The sequence below is a fragment of the Strix uralensis genome, chromosome 40, assembly GCF_047716275.1.
Source record: "Strix uralensis isolate ZFMK-TIS-50842 chromosome 40, bStrUra1, whole genome shotgun sequence".
Taxonomy (NCBI): Eukaryota; Metazoa; Chordata; class Aves; order Strigiformes; family Strigidae; genus Strix; species Strix uralensis.
This window is the reverse complement of record NC_134011.1, coordinates 232,712-250,178: the sequence shown is the minus strand read 5'-3', so window position 1 is coordinate 250,178 and position 17,467 is coordinate 232,712. Positions and strand designations below refer to the sequence as shown.

Here is a 17,467-nt window from a genome sequence, read left to right as displayed (position 1 = left end):
AAAGAACGCAGCGGGAGCCCAGCCATCATTTAATGCACAAAGGCTCAACTTTATTAGTACTCACACTTCTTTTATATCTACAATAATTAGTTCATACATATTGCAAAAAGCGAGCTCCCTATAGGTTGCTAAGGTTAGATACCTTGGTTGCTAAGGTTAAATACCAATCCCACCCCTTATGATTTCTGCAAGGCCTTCTACATAGTCTTGCTTCTGTTCTTTGTTCTTCTTTGATACTTTTCGGTATTTTCCCATCACGTCGCCGTTGTCAGCAGTTCCTCGGTGCTGTGCCCTTTCTCACGTAGCCAGTTGTTAGCAAACTGCTCCACATTGGGTGTCGCTAGAGCGGGGAGTTTTGCCTTGAGGTCCTTGACACGGGCCCCAGGGAGGCAGCAGACTTCCCTATGAAACGGGTCCGGTCTGCATATGGGGCCTTCAGTACCCCTCAGAATGGAGTCACCCACTACAATGACTCTTCTGGGGTTCTTTTTAGAACTGGTTTTAATACCTGGTCTAGAATGACCCGGCCTTGGTGGACCTTGGTCCTCCTCCTTGTTCGTCTCATTTCCTTCCTCCTTCTCTTCCTCACTCAAAAGTTCCAGGGCCCCGAATCTATTGTGAAGGGACACCATGCAGGGTGAGGGAGGTCGGGAGAGGATTTTCCTGCCTCCCCAAGCAGGGACCTGTTTCCAGCCTCCCCCATCCCTTAGGTCCCCTCCTTCTGCCTGGTAGCAAGAAGTTGAGGGATTACCTTCCTCCTTTGGAGCCTCCATTTGCTCCTGTTGCTTTAGGGGTGCTAGGGTGTAACTCCACCAATCAAGTTCCCTTTCACACTCCCTAATACTTCATAATCTTTCGACCTCTTCTTTGAGTTCCACCACCAGGCTGAGCAGCTCATCCAGCTGATCACAGTGCACACAGGTGTTATCACTGGTGCCTTCCGACAGGACTGACAGTCTCAGACACTCCCTGCAGCCCAGGACCTGGACCGCTGGATGTTTGCGTGGCAGTTCCGTCTGGGTCGCCACGTTCTTTCTGGTGGTGGTTTTGACGTGAGTGGAGACCATGGTTCAGTCTACTCGGGGAGGATGATAAGAGGAAACTAGCTCAGATAAGTTCTAGACCCCGGAGATAGACTGCGCCCTGTCCGCTCGCCCTGCCTGCGCGAACTGCCGTGCAAACTGACGCGCCTCACCCTTCTGACGTGCCACGCCCTGTTTGCCTGCCCTGTTCGCCGCGCTCCTGGTCGCTCGCGCTCCCAGGGGGCTGCTCTTGTACGTGAGGGGCGTGGGGTGTCACTCCAGTCTCCGCCCACTCTGCCTCACCACCGCCCTCGTTAGCGGCAGCTCACTCTTCCCGCTCAGGGGGGAGGCGACTTGAGGCCATCCCTCTTCCCTGGGCTTCTGCCTTCACGGCTTGTGGTTTTGCCCTGGGTTTTTGATGCTTTCAGGAGGGTCCCCTGCCGCTACCCTCCTCCTCGGAGCCCCTCTCCTCAGCAACTGAGCTGAAATGGGTAACGTGGACAAATATTTGGGTAACATGGACAAATACAGCTGGGATGTCAGATTTTTGTTTGAGTTTGCAACAGGTGGATAATCCTTTTCGAACCTGTTTGATTGGCATTCCGTTGCAGGAAAATGAAACTGACTTTGATAGATACTGGAAACAACAGAGGGTGGACCTGACTAGTAGCGAAAGTGAAACTTGTTTAAGTCCAAATGGCATCTATGTTTGGCCCACTATGCGTAGTGCAGCCTGGCAGAAGACAGTCATCAAAAATTTAAATCAATCAGCTCATTTACCTTTGCAGGAGCTGGACTTGCTAGCTAGCGTTGTGCCTGCCAAGTATGTTGATGTTACTGCAACTAATATGCAGGACTGTAATGATACAGTTCCTCAACTCCAGCCAGTGAATGGCACAGGGGTGGTTTGGTTCGATGGCCCATGGTATGTTTGGTTGGCACGGAGTTGGCACAAGGCTTTTTTATAGGTTGTCAAAATGTAACAGGGCATTCTCCTTGGAATGATTTGAAAACAGGAGGGTTACCGTAAACACCAAAGGAGGTTTTAAACTTCCACCCGGAGTGTTTCTGATTTGTGGAGATAGAACATGGCCTGGTATTCCTGTACGACCTGTTGGTGGCCCATGCTACCTTGGGCGGCTAACATTGTTTACTCTGCACATGAGAGAGTTATTGAATGCCAGTAGGAGACATGAGTCAAGATCACACAGATCTGTTTGAACCTTTGACGACACCTGCAACAACAATGTACAGCTACCTTCATTAGCCACTGTTATAGCTACTCCTTTCTTCTTTCCGCAAGGAATGGCTGCCATAAATGCAAAAATATATACGTAGATTAGCATGTTGGAGTGAAAAGCGATTTAATCTAACTTCACAAATGCTGAGTGCACTGCTTACTGATGTTGATAGTGTTAGGCATGCTACTTTGCAAAATTGTGCTGCTGTAGATTTTTATTATTGGCACATGGGCATAGATGTGAAGATTTTGAAGGAATGTGTTGCTTTAATTTGTCTGACCATTCGCAGAGCATACACCAACGATTAGCGAAAATGAAACATAACATGAAGCATATTACAGAGGGACATGGTCCTTTTTCAGATTGGCTCGTTGGTCTCGGACTGAGAGGTTGGTTACAAACATTGGTCAAAGGAGCATTGATGGTATTGATGGTATTGCTGCTTTTGATGTTGATTCTTCCTTGCTTGTTCCAATGTTTGCAGGGGATGCTGCAAAGTTTGGTTGAGCAAATTAAAAAAAAAAAAAGGGGGGAGATGTAGGAGTCTGGGCCGTGCTGGAGGGAAGTTAGTGCAGGCAGAAGAATGCAAGGACGAAGACAAGGCCAGCAAAATAAGACTGGCAAAAACACACAAGATAGCACATAAGTGAGAAACATCTGTGGTCAGCAAAAGCACACAAGTCCGAGCAAAACAGGGTATGAGATAAGGGAGTTTTTGGCAAGTTTTGGGCTTTACGTACTAATTGCAATTAACCAATGTAAATGCTTGTAGAGGCGCATGAACAGCGCGTGCAGATAACCTGTAGCCTATTAGAAGATAGATGAGCGCGTGTACGGAACTTAGTAGAATATAAATGTAACCAGGACTGGGAAATAAATGGACGATCTGATCATCATATTGGTGTTGTGTCGTTTCTGTTCCCGCATGGAGAAGGACCCCGGCAATCAGGTTGCCCAACTCTCCATCCAACCTGGCTCTGAACACTTCCAGGGATGGAGCATCCACAACCTCTTTGGGCAACCTGTTCCAGTGCCTCACCCCCCTCCCAGTAAAAAACTTCTTCCTTATATTTAGTCTAAACCTCCTCTCCCTCAGCTTCCACCCATTACCCCTCGTCCTATCATTACAGTCCCTTGTAAAAAGTCCCTCCCCAGCCTTCTTGTAGGCGCCCTTCAGGTACTGGAAGGCCACTATGAGGTCTCCCCGGAGCCTTCTCTTTTCTAGGCTGAACAAGTCCAACTCTCTCAGTCTGTCCTCATAGGAGAGGTGTTCCAGCCCTCTGATCAACTTGGTAGCCTTCCTCTGGACTCGTTCTAATGGTTCTATATCCTTCTTGTATTGGGGGCTCCAGAGCTGGACACAGTATTTCAGGTGGGGTCTCACGAGGGCAGAGTAGAGAGGCAGAATCACCTCCCTCAAACTACTGGCCACACTTCTTGTGCTTGGCTTTTTGGTTGGCTTTTTGGGCTGCAAGCGCACACTGTTGGCTCATGTTGATCTTATCATTCACCAACACGGCCAGGATCTTCTCCCCAGGACTGTTCTCAATCCACTCATTACTCAGCCTGTATCTGTGCTTGGGATTGCCCCGGCCCAGGTGCAGGACCTTACACTTGGCCTTGTTGAACTTCATGAGTTTGGCCTGGGCCCACCTCTCCAGCCTGTCCAGGTCCCTCTGGATGGCACATCCCCTCCCTCCAGCGTGTCAACCACACCACACAGCTTGGTGTCATCGGCAAACTTGCTGAGGGTGCACTCCATCCCACTATCCATATCGTCAACAAAGATATTAAACAGTACCGGTCCCCGTACCGATCCTTGAGGGACACCACTTGTCACCGGTCTCCACTTGGACATTGAACCATTGACCGCAACCCTTTGAGTGTGGCCTTCCAACCAATTCCTTATCCACCAAGTGGTACATCCATCAAATCCATGTCTTTCCAACTTGGAGACCAGGATGTCATGCGAGACAATGTCAAAGGCCTTGCACAAGTCCAGGTAAATGACATCAGTTGCTCTTCCCTTATCTATTGATGCTGTCACTCCATCATAAAAGGCCATCAAATTTGTCAGGCAGGATTTTCCCTTGGTGAAGACATGTTGGTTGCCACCAATCACCTCTACATTATCCATGTGCCCTAGCAGAGCCTTCAGGAGGATCTGCTCCATGATCTTACCAGGCACGGAGGTAAGACTGACTGGTCTGTAGTTGCCCGAATCTTCCTTTTTTCCCTTTTTAAAAATGGGGAGATATTTCCCCTTTTCCAATCAGTGGGCACTTCACCAGACTGCCATGACCTCTCAAATATGATGGTGAGTGGCCTAGCAACTTCATCTGCCAGTTCCTTCAGGATCCGTGGATGGATCTCATCAGGCCCCATAGACTTGTACACATTCAGGTTCTTTAGATGTTCTCGAACCTGATCTTCACTGACAGTGGGCGGATTATCCTTCTCCCAGTCCTCCCCACCTTCACCTTCTACATCTTGGGCAGTGTGGCTGAAGCCCTTGCTGGTAAAGACTGAGGCAAAGAAATCATTGAGAACCTTAGCCTTCTCCATATCCTCCGTGACCAGTTCTCCTGTTCCCTTCTGGAGAGGACCCACATCTTCCCTAGCCTTCCTTTTATTTACATGCCTAAAAATGTTTTTCTTACGCCCCTTGATGTGCCAGGCTAGGTTTAATTTTATCTGGACTTTTGCTTTCCTAACCTGATCCCTAGCTACTTGGACAAATTCTTTATATTCTTCCCAGTCTGCCTGTCCATCCTTCCACCTTCTGTAAATTTTCTTTTTATCTCTAACCTTGTCCAGGAGCTTCTTGTCCATCCACGCATTCTTACCTGCCTTCTGCTTTTTTGTAATGCATTGTTCCTGGGCTTGGAGGAGGTGGTCCTTGAATATGGACCAGCATTCTCGGGCCCCTCTCCCCTTCAGGGCATCATCCCATGGTCCTTCAGTAAGCAGATCCCTGAAAAGGTCAAAGTCTGCTTTCCTGAAGTCCAGGGTGGTGAGCTTCCTGCACACTCTCCTTGATGCCCTGAGGATCATGAACTCTTAACACTTCATGGTCACTGCAGCCAACGCTTCCCTTCAGCTTCACATTATCCACCAGCCCCTCCTTGTTGGTGAGAACAAGGTCCAGCATGGCACCCCTTCTTGTTGGCTCCTCCACCACCTGGAGAAGGAAGTTGTTGTCAATGGATTCCAGGAACCTCCTGGATTGCTGGTGCCCTGCTGTGCCGTCCCCCCAACAGATATCTGGGTGATTGAAGTCTCCCATAAGGACCAGGGCTTGTGAATGTGAAGCCTCTCCTGTCTGTCTATAGAGGGCCTCATCTGCCCGGTCATCCTGGTCGGGTGGCCTGTAGCAGACCCCCACTATGATATCACCTTCCCCTGCCTTTCCTTTCACCTTGACCCATAAGCTCTCAGTTTGTTCCTCATTCATCCCCAGGCCAAGCTCCATGGATTCCAGCTGGTCATTAACATAAAGGGCAACACCCCCTCCTCTTCTTCCCTGTCTATCTTTCCTTAAGAGCCTATACCCATCTATACCTACGATCCAGTCATAGGAGCCATCACACCACGTCTCAGTGATACCTGTAACATCATAACCTTGTAGATGTGCACACATCTCTAACTCCTCTTGCTGGTTCCCCATGCTCCGTGCATTTGCACAGAGGCATTTAAGTGGGGCCCCCATTGAAGCCAACTTGCCGGCTGAAATACATTCTACCTGGAATCCATTATCTCGTGCTTCATGTGCTCTCCCACTGGCCTGCGAACGACCCCGGGAGCCAGGGTATCTATTTCCAGCACTGGCCTGAAAGCGGGATGGAATGAGGATCCCCTCCCCTGACAAATCTAGTTTAAAGTCTTCTTTACTAGGTTGCTAGTCTCTGTCCAAATATGTTCTCCCCTTTAACTGAAAGATGTACCCCATCAGCCCCTAAAAGCCCAGGTTTCTCAAAGCGAGACCCATGGTCCAAGTATCCGAAACCCTGGTTGTGACACCACTCCTGGAGCCAGTCATTGATTTTCTTAATTTTGTTTTCTCTTTCAAGCCCCCAACCTTTGACTGGGAGGATTGATGAGAAGACTACCTGGGCCCCCGAGTGCTTCACTGCCTCTCCTAGGGCTCTGTAGTCCCTCTTGATGGTTTTTAGTTTACCTGGGCTGCATCCCTGGTGCCCACGTGAAACAGTAACAGCGGGCAGTAATCCGTGGGAAGCACCAGGTTTGGTAATCTTACCATTATATCCTTTATCCTAGTCCCCGGTAAGCAGCAAACTTCTCTAGATAGTGGGTCTGGATGCCTCAGTACTCCTCAGAAGAGACTCTCCCACTACTATTACCTGCCGCTTTTTCTTGATCGCACTTGTTATTCTGGCCGTCTTCCCCTGCTCTAAGGTGTCTATCTCCTTCTTTTCACCCTTATCCTTCCACAGAGTCATAAAGCAGTTCTGCAAGGGCACTTCAGGCTTTGAGGGAGGGTTCTTCCTTCTCCTCCTCCTGGATCTTGCCTTCACAAATTCCCATTCTTCTCTATTGTCAGCTTCACCAGTATTTGGTTGTGCCAGTGGAACTTCTGGCTCTTTGTCCAGAGTCTGTGAATCCACTACTACATACCCCTGGACCCAGTTGTCGATCTCCTTTTCTGCCTCCCTGATGTCATGCACTCTTGTAGTGGTCTGCTGTAACTCTGCCACCTGCTTCAAGAGGTCCTCCACCCGAGTACACCTTTTGCAGATGGGGTTGCCACCCATCCCTTCCCCACAAGGAAGGTCTAAGCACTTCCAGCCAGCTGAGGTTATATAATTTGTTGTGATTATCTTTAATTGTTGGTTCCTGAAATATCACCCATTCTTTCTTTTTCGCCTCATCAATTAATATTTTGAAATTTTGTTGTGTCTTTTAATTCTGGCATCTTGTGCTATGGGGCAAAAACCAGTAATATGTGCACGTGTTTCAATTTCAGCATGACAATGACAACATGATTTATTATGCATCTTTTGTCTGCCTCTTGCTAGAAATTCCCTGGTAGGATTAACCTTTGCTCTTAATTGTAGGGCAGTGATAAGTTTTCTCTGAGGAATGCCTCTATAATGTTCAATCCAATTGTTACTAATTTTATCTTTTTCAAAATTAGAGATTCCCCGGCCCTGGGACAGCAGTTTAGTCCAATTTAGAAATTCTTGTTGTGACCAATTACAAGGTTTTGGAAATATTGGTTTTGGTGTGGGCCTTTCCCATTCCGAATCTTCATTGGCTATTATTTCATTTCTAACTACTATGACAGCCCTTGGGTCCCAAATTGATGGAATTTTATCTCCTCCAGCAGCTATCCACAAATGTTCGAATTCTTTTTCAATTCCTTCATGACTGACAGTTGTTTTTATTGTTTTGTCCGAGGACTGTGCAATTCTGTGTAATCTTCTAGTTTGCACACTGGGAATTAGACCAGAGCGCCTTGTTAGGTCTAAGCCTCCGTCTTTGGTACTAGAATATAAAACAGCATCAGATGTACTTGGAGGTAGATGTAACTGTTCTTTTACTGCTTTTCTAATTGTTAGATTGAGTGTTTCTAGGTATGTGACTTTAACATCTGAGTGGTCTGCTGGGTAGATTATATGGGGGATAGTATTAGTTCTCAAATTGTCTGGTTTTGGAATGGCTTCAAGGGAGATCTCTCAATTCTCAGTAACCAATCTTTCATTTTTTCCAGCAGCTTTGGCTTTGATATTCCTACCCATGGATCTATATGTAGGCCTAAATATTTTTCAGAGTTGCTGGGATGTATCATATTGAGGGGAGTGCCTTTGATGGTCCAAGGAGGACAATCATTGATAGTGTATGAGTCCTTGTTGTGGTTTGAACTCAGCCGTTAGCAAATTGCCACGTGGCCAGTTGTTTACTTCCCCCCCGTTGCATTTAGGGTTAAAATAAATAAATTTGGTAAGAGATGAATCCCCTTGCATTCTAGCCGGTCCTCAGAGATTAGAGGGGCTAGGGGCGGCTGGAGTTAGCTCTTAATCGGTATGTCATTTGGGGCCGTAACTATAGGTCTGACCCGCACACACAAACAGCCCATATGCGGTAGGTCCGGCTGCATTCAAAAGAAGCCGTCAGTTTCACGAATAGTACGGTTTATTTTTTATGCAACATCTACAGATTCTTTAAGATTGCCTACGCTAAATGCACAGACTGCAGGGTGGCTGTATAGCACTACACAAAAGAAAAAGGATTGCCATCACACACACAGTTCCCGGGTATACACTCGCCGTAGCCGAAGACATCTTACCAAAAGGCATCCCTTCGGGGGGGGGGGGGGGGCGAGAGCACAAACCCGTCGATCTGTCCCTCCAATTTGGTGTCGGATTATTGTCCCTCCAAGTTAGGTACAAACTTGGGGTACTATTTGTCTTAGTAGTTACGGTGAGCAGGTGAGACTGTAGTCAAGTCATTGTCTTCTGAGTAACGGCACAGTACATTCCTTGGTGCGAGGGGTACAGCTGGGTTTTGTGAGAAAAAAGGGAGGATGAGGAACAAGGCTGTCAGGCTACTGCAAAAATCATCCCTTGAGAGAAAGGGGTAGAACAGGAGATAAATCTGTCCTTGAGAGGAGTGAAAGAATGGGACTGCGTGGCCTACACCCCACTCCGCATTCCTCCTTGGTGCCACGACAAACACAAATCACTGGACCTCCATCCCGCCCTGTGCTTGCTCTGGGCACCCTGTGTCAAGGAAATATGTGTGATTTACAGATTTCTCACTGTTTTGCTATTCTCACACACACACCCCCACACCCACACCCCCCCTCCCCCAGTGAAATAGGGGAGCGGCAAAAGAAGAAATTTTAGGTTGAATAAAAAAAAATGTAGTAATAGTAACAAAACCAACAGTAACAATAGTAACTCCAAAACGGGTAAAAGGCAGCAGTGGTCACCGAGCGGCGACCGGTACAGAGCCCGTCCCCAGCAGCGATCCAACCGCACCAGAGAATCCCACCCCGACAATCCGGAAACCGAAAACAAAAATCACACATGAGAGAGCACACGCCCGCCTACATGCTGAGCTTGACGGCACATGACATGGAAAGCTCCAATGATCAATCGAGACCCGGCCCTTCAGCTGTGCTCCCTCTCAGCCCACGGAAAGTTAACTCTATCCTGGCCAAAACCAGGACATCTCCACCCCTTATTCCACACCATTGACGTCATGCTCAGGTTCCAAACACATTCTAAGGAATCACCGCCCCTTTTCCCAGGTCTCACAGATCTCATTCCCTCAGTCTGTGGGCCATCCTTCCACAATGTCTGCTGAGTTCATTTAGTCCCTAACTTCGGGTTCCATCTGTCATGGCAGTCTTTAAGGCTGGAGGAATGAGGCGGAGTTGGCTGAGTCGGTGGAGCAGGAGGCTTTGGATGTGGCAGGAGGATGTTGTGAGGCACCAATTGCAGTAACAGGGTTATTTGACAGTTTGATTTGTTGGCTATTTTCACCCAAAATCAAATCTCCTTAAGGCACACATCGGACTTCTCAGTCCTTCTGTATTACCCACCAAGTCCACCCAGGTCCTTGGGCAAAAGTAAGCCCACACATGGGTTTACCTTTACCCACTGCAGGAGTAACCCAGAGGGTCTTCCCCAGCATATCCCTAATGCGCACTGCGGGGGCTTTATCCCCATCCACGGTATGTAGGAGGTTTGACTGAGCAGGGCCAGCCTGCTTGGCAGGTCCTCTGGTATTGACTAACCAGGTGGCTTTTGCTAAGTGCACGTCCCAGTGTTTGAAAGTTCCACCCCCCCATTGCTCTCAGTGTAGTTTTCAGCAACCCATTGTATCGTTCAATTTTCCCAGAGGCTGGTGCATGGGAGGGAATGTGATATATCCACTCAATGCCATGTTCTTTGGCCCAGGCGTCTATGAGGTTGTTTCGGAAATGTGTCCCATTATCTGACTCAATTCTTTCTGGCGTGCCATGTCGCCATAAGACTTTCTCCTCAAGGCCTAAAATGGTGTTCCGGGCAGTGGCATGGGGCACGGCATAAGTTTCCAACCAACCGGTGGCTGCTTCCACCATTGTAAGCACATAGTGTTTGATGTGCCGAGTTTGTGGGAGCGTGATATAATCAATCTGCCAGGCCTCCCCATATTTATACTTTGACCATCGTCCTCCACACCAAATGGGCTTTAACCGTTTGGCTTGCTTGATCGCAGCACATGTCTCACATTCGTGGATTACCTGTGCAATAACATCCATGGTTAAGTCCACCCCTTGGTCATGAGCCCACCTATATGTTGCATCTCTTCCCTGATGGCCTGAGGAGTCATGGGCCCAGCGAGCCATAAATTGTTCACCCTTGTGTTGCCAGTCCAGATCTACTTGAGCCACCTTGATCTTGGCAGCCTGATCTGCCTGTTGGTTGTTCTGATGTTCTTCAGTGGCCCGGCTCTTGGGTACGTGAGTGTCTACATGAGATACTTTCACAACCAGACTCTCTACCCGAGCAGCAATATCTTGCTATCATTCAGCAGCCCAGACGGGTTTGCCTCTGCGCTGCCAGTTGCGCCGTTTCCACTGCTGTAATCACCCTGTGGTGGTGCAATTCTCACCCCTCCCCACCCCTCCTTGTTGGTCTGCTTTGTGCTAAGTCTGATTCCACCCACCTCCCCCGAGCTATACACCAATCTGTGGAGATAAGGACTGCTAACTTTAAGGCACCCCCTTAACGAGCCTGGCTCCTGCCCCTCCCAATTGCCATGAAATGGTTATGACAGCCCATCATCTCCTAATGGCCTGGCACACCTGTGCCAGGGATGCGGGCAAATGGGAACAATAACAGAGCTGCACATTCATCAAGTTCTTGTGCAACTGCTGGAAGGCACCAGAATACTTCGTTCTTCGAGCTGGGCATGAGCAAAAGGGATCTGACAAAAGTCAATTATCTTGGACCCTATAAATGGTGACCACAAGGGAGACCCTTTGAGCTCTCCTGGATCGCAGCAGCCTGTGACCAGCATCTCCCCTGAGCTGGGACGCCTCTCAGGTACCAAACCCTGAGGGAAGGCCAGGGCGAAGTCCACCTGCTCGAGTCTCAATTATCGCCTGTTGAGGAATGCCAAGGCATTGTGAGTATTTACTCTAAACTCGAAAAGAGGGAAATTTTACTTTGAGCTAGCTTCTCTTTCACCCACTCTTTCTCTGCTTACTGGTGCGTGGGTACGTACTTCATTCTACTGGATCCAAATACTTTTGTTTCTGTGTGTGTTTGTACGTTTTGTGTATGCACATGTATATATGTATAAATTAAGGTACCGTTAAGTACGTTAGTGTGAATCTTGTAATTTTAGAATCTGTAAATAAGTTGCTTTTCTTTCTTTCAACATTTCTGAATTATTTTGTAATGATAAATTGTTGTTAATTATTAATAAATCTAGATTTCCTACTAAATCGTTACCATGTCAATACTTTCATCTGCGACACCGGTTGGTTGGAAACTTGTGCTGTGTCCCATGCCACTGCCCGGAACACCATTTTAGGTCTTGAGGAGAAAGTCTTATGGCGACATGGCACGCCAGAAAGAAGATAATGGGACACATTTCCGAAACAACCTCATAGACGCCTGGGCCAAAGAACATGGCATTGAGTGGATATATCACATTCCCTCCCATGCACCAGCCTCTGGGAAAATTGAACGATACAATGGGTTGCTGAAAACTACACTGAGAGCAATGGGGGGGTGGAACTTTCAAACACTGGGACGTGCACTTAGCAAAAGCCACCTGGTTAGTCAATACCAGAGGACCTGCCAAGCAGGCTGGCCCTGCTCAGTCAAACCTCCTACATACCGTGGATGGGGATAAAGCCCCCGCAGTGCGCATTAGGGATATGCTGGGGAAGACCCTCTGGGTTACTCCTGCAGTGGGTAAAGGTAAACCCATGTGTGGGCTTACTTTTGCCCAAGGACCTGGGTGGACTTGGTGGGTAATACAGAAGGACTGAGAAGTCCGATGTGTGCCTTAAGGAGATTTGATTTTGGGTGAAAATAGCCAACAAATCAAACTGTCAAATAACCCTGTTACTGCAATTGGTGCCTCACAACATCCTCCTGCCACATCCAAAGCCTCCTGCTCCACCGACTCAGCCAACTCCGCCTCATTCCTCCAGCCTTAAAGACTGCCATGACAGATGGAACCCGAAGTTAGGGACTAAATGAACTCAGCAGACATTGTGGAAGGATGGCCCACAGACTGAGGGAATGAGATCTGTGAGACCTGGGAAAAGGGGCGGTGATTCCTTAGAATGTGTTTGGAACCTGAGCATGACGTCAATGGTGTGGAATAAGGGGTGGAGATGTCCTGGTTTTGGCCAGGATAGAGTTAACTTTCCGTGGGCTGAGAGGGAGCACAGCTGAAGGGCCGGGTCTCGATTGATCATTGGAGCTTTCCATGTCATGTGCCGTCAAGCTCAGCATGTAGGCGGGCGTGTGCTCTCTCATGTGTGATTTTTGTTTTCGGTTTCCGGATTGTCGGGGTGGGATTCTCTGGTGCGGTTGGATCGCTGCTGGGGACGGGCTCTGTACCGGTCGCCGCTCGGTGACCACTGCTGCCTTTTACCCATTTTGGAGTTACTATTGTTACTGTTGGTTTTGTTACTATTACTACATTTTTTTTTTATTCAACTTAAAATTTCTTCTTTTGTCCCGCCTGTATTTCACCGGGCGGGGGGGGGGAAGTAAACAACTGGCCACGTGAAAATTTGATACTGGCTGAGTTCAAACCAAAACACCAGGGCCTCCACCGGCCCTATCACCTCCTCAGTTAAATGTGACATCACAAGGAGCTGCACAAGCCAGGCCCTGCTCCTGCCCTATCACCTACTCAGCTACAAGTCACATCACAACCAGCCGCAGAAGCTTGGGATATCCTTCCCTGTCACCTACACAGTGTAAAAGGAACAAGCTTTAGAAAACTCTTTTCTCTTCAGATATTATTAATAGCAGGAATAATTAATAAATAGATATTGTTTTATAGAGCACAGGTGCTCTAGGAACAATACTGAAGATAAGTAACCATGATGACCCAAGACTGCATCAGTGAGCAGTGGTGTCCGAAGAGGAATTAGAACGGAACGATAAGAACTAGCCGAAACTGTGGAATATAATGGACTTTTGAAATGGATGATGAATTAAGAGCTGAAAGTTCCTGGAAAATCACCAAAGACTCTTTGTATTGTATGTTATATCGTATATATAGAGGGCGCTTTTTGTTAGCTGTTGCCACTCCCTGAGGTGATGGCCCAACTCTGAGTTGTTAATAAAGCAAGCCTGGAGATACCCACAGTCTGGTGAAATCCTTTAACACACAGCTCTCCGTGACATCACAGGCAGCTGCACAAGCCAAGGTCTGTTCCTACCCTATCATCTACTCAGCTACAGGTGACATCACAAGCAGCTGCACAAGCCAGGGCCTGCTCCTGCCCTATCAAGCTCAGAGGTATAGGTGGCATCATAAACAGCTTCACTAGCCAGGGCGTACTCCTGCCCTATCACCTACTCATCTCTAGGTGACATCACAATCTGCTGCGCAAGGCACAGCCAGCTCCTGTCCTGTGACGTAAAAAGCTGCAACTGACGTCAGAAGAAACTACAACAGCCAGTTTCTGCTCCAGCCTAATGCCCTACTCAGCTACAGGTGACATCACAAGCAGCTAAACAGGCCAGGGCCTGCTCCTGCCCTGTCACCTAAGAACCTACAAGTGACGTCACAAGCAGCTGCACAAGGCAGGGCCTGTACCTGCCCCAAAAGATACTCAACTGAAAGGACATGACAAAAGCCTCTACAAGCCGGGGCCTGCACCTCCCTATGGCTTACGCAGCCACAGGGACATCACAAGCAGCTGCAGAAACCAGGGCCTGCTCCTGCCCTATCACCCACTCAGCAACAAGGGAGGTCACGTGCAGCTGACGATTTCAGGGCCTGCACGTACACTGATCGCCTCCTCACCTGCAGGGGACAACAGAAGCAGATGCAAGAAACAGGGCCTGCATCTCCTACTCCTTTACAGGTGACATGCCAAGCAGCTGCCCAAGCCAGGGCCTGCTCCTGCTCTACCACCTACTCAGCTACAGGTGACATCACAAGCAGCTGCAGAAGCCAGACCCTGCACCTACCCTACCACCTACTCAGCTACAGGTGACATCACAAGAAACTACGCAAGCCAGGGACTGCTCCTGCCCTATCACCTACTCAATTAAACTCAGACATCGGAGTGTAAAGAGTAGGCTGATTTCACTACCAATAAATAAAGCATATAACTAAGTACTACAAAAATAAGCAGTAAGAAATATACGGAATAGTACACTTACTTATTACTACATATGATTAAACAAGGCAAATGCACCTAATCATTACTACACAACAGGGTGCTAATATCCAGATCCGCAGTTGCTGGGGAGCCCCGGCTGCAGCGAGGATTTGGAGTCCCTTTCCCTGCAAGTGGGAACAGTTGATCCACCCACGGGGACCCTCCGTGGGCAGATGGAGGGTCCCGTTGAGGTTTGAGAAGGGGCACTGTAGGCTGAGCTGTCCCTGGATCCTTAGTTTTAGAACTCTGCACTCTCTCGCTAGGTTTACCCAGCCCTCTCTGTCTATATATTTGCCACAGCTCGTCAGTTGGAACACCATCAATTTTTTTTTTTTTTCACGAGACATGCCGTCTTTTAACAAAACTGTAAACATTTCCTTACGAGAACTCCCGTTTCACTGCCTTTGGGGCTGTCTCGAGTGTCTCGATTCCCTGCACTCCCTCGGGGGCCTCACTCTCCAAGGTCACCCAGCTGCTGTATTTTTTTCTACCACATTACGAAGGGGATTTTCTGTCTTATTAATCAAAAGAGTCACGATTACATTTTTATGTACCGGTGGAGCAGCCTTAATCAGTTTATTCCTCATGGTGGCAGACAAAAGATGCCGCATCATAGTGTCAGCACCTTCTATAAAAACTGCCGCTTTTGGTGTTCGGGGGAGGCGGGGCGGGCGGGCACGGGCTGGGGGCACGGTGCCAGGCTCGGCCGCACTCCCAATACGGCTGCGGCCAGGAGCTGCGCCTTGTGGCCCTCGGTACCTACATGTTGGCAAGCTTTCAGATACTCGCCAAGCTCCTGGGTTTTTCCCCTGAGCGGTGCAAGCACCGCTTGACAGTCAGCGTTAGCACTGTCATACGCCAGTTGTAACGTTAGAGCTTCGGCTGCCTCAGGGTTATCTACCTGACGGGAGATCGCCGCCTGTAAACGATCGATAAATTGCCAAGATGACTCCTGAGACCCTTGTCGGATGGTTGCAAAGGAACCCGTTCTGCGTTCCCCAGCTGGTACCTTTTCCCACGCTATTAAAGCCGCTCGGGAGGCCTGGGTAAACAAGCGCTGATCTTGCCAGGCTTGTACAAGGGGGTCTCTATACTGTCCTTTGCCGACCAGCATGTCATAGCCTATCGGTGTACCGTCAGCCAAATTTTTCACAGATTGCACTGTACAGAGCTCTGAAAACTCTGTTTTCCAGATAGAATACTGTGCCGGCGTTAATACCGTTTTTATAAGAGCCAGCCAATGCCATGGGACCAACTGATACCCGTGAGTGATTGCCTCCAGTATACCTCTTGTAAATGAGTTTTGAAGCCCGTTCTCATTAACGCTGTTACGTAGTTCTTTAAAAACCTGGTATGGCAGGGGCTTGTGTGCGGCTGCTGGTTGGGCGTTAAGATTGCTGGAAACGCCACAGGGTCCCCATTATTTAATGTCTCCCTAAAACATGTTTCTATCCTAGGTCCTCCTCCCTGAATCTCTACCGGGAATGCCTCCGGTGGGGGAGGTGGAAAATCAGAAGGTACAGATTGTAATTCCTCCTCTTTAACCTTTTCATCCCCGCTTGCTTCTGCCGGGGGGGCAGTAGGAGTTAGTTCTTTCCCCTGTCGGGATGAGGTACCGACAGGTTCTGGGATGTCTCCTACCAGTGCGTGTAAAGCCACGTAAATCACTCGCCATGTGAGCAAGCCAGAGGTCGGCAATGCACTCCCCAGGTCTTCATTAGCTTTAAACTCCTGTCCGACCTTCCACCATAATGCTAAATCAAAAGTTTGTTGACCGGGAACCATTTACAATACTTGAAGATACAGCGCAGTATCTCCTGCAGTTGGTCATCTGTTACTGAATATTTGGCAGTCTTCACTAGCTGCTTTAAAACTTGCATATAGTGCTTTTGTTGCTTAGAAACCCCCGATCCCATGATTTGCAAGAAAGAGAGCAAGAAAGACAAAACCCCTTATGATTTAAGAGAAGGAGAAGAAAAAGCGTATGCCAGCAGCTTCCCGCAGCCAGGCGCTGCTGTCCGGTAGTTACAGAAAAAACCCTTCTGTACTTTCGTATGGCGGCAGCTTCCCCAAGGCCGGGCGCTGCTCTCTGGTCCTTACCAGCGGAATGAACGTTGATGTCCGGACGCCGCTTTCCTCCTTCGCCTACAAGCACGCCGCCGTCTGCTTCAGTCTTCCGTCCAGCTCCCACGGGCACCATTTGCCGGTCTCCGTCCAGCTGGGATCGGGGCAACGCGCAGAAGAAAGACAAACTCACAGCAGTTTGTTGGGGGGGGGGGGGGGGGCACTGCCAAGAGCAAATGCCGCTGCACTATGTGCCAGCTGCCAACTCATTACCCCCTGTTTACAGAGGTTCGTTTTTACTTTTACATCCTACTGACCTCTGGGGTTGCCTGTTTATTGCTCACACGCTCACCACGCTGCAGGTGGTGTTTTTTACTGCTGTTTTTCACGCAACACGGTGTTACATAATGCTGCCTCAGTTTCCCACAATCATTCTTCTAACCTCAAGGTCAGTTTACATTTCTCTAACCACGAATCCTGAATTCCCACAGCATGTCCAATTGAGTCAAGACAAAGGGCTTGTAGCAGATCCTCTGGATGGTCGGTGAAACACCGCTACTCTGATCGCTTCTTCCCTTACCCGGTGAGGCGGGGGGGCGAGCCCCGACGGGGGCTCTCGCTCCTGGGGCCAAGCGCCCCCCACCCCCCTGCCCGCCGTGCGGTCGCTGGCATCACCCCCCCGGGCAGCCCCTCCGCTCCGCTCCGTTCGGCTCCGTTCTGCTGCGCCCCGCCCGCCGCCCCCCCCCCGCCTCCCCCGGCTGCCA

At 49.0% G+C, this 17,467-nt stretch overlaps 1 long non-coding RNA gene across 1 annotated transcript; it reads right to left on the bottom strand.

Annotated features, from left to right (window-relative positions):
• Window positions 1-25: 25 nt before the first annotated feature.
• Window positions 26-16,817, bottom strand: LOC141937325 (uncharacterized). Its single transcript, XR_012626894.1, has 2 exons — window positions 16,740-16,817; window positions 26-612 (listed from the first exon to the last, which is right to left on the bottom strand). It is a non-coding gene; the product is annotated as an uncharacterized LOC141937325 (long non-coding RNA).
• Window positions 16,818-17,467: the final 650 nt, after the last annotated feature.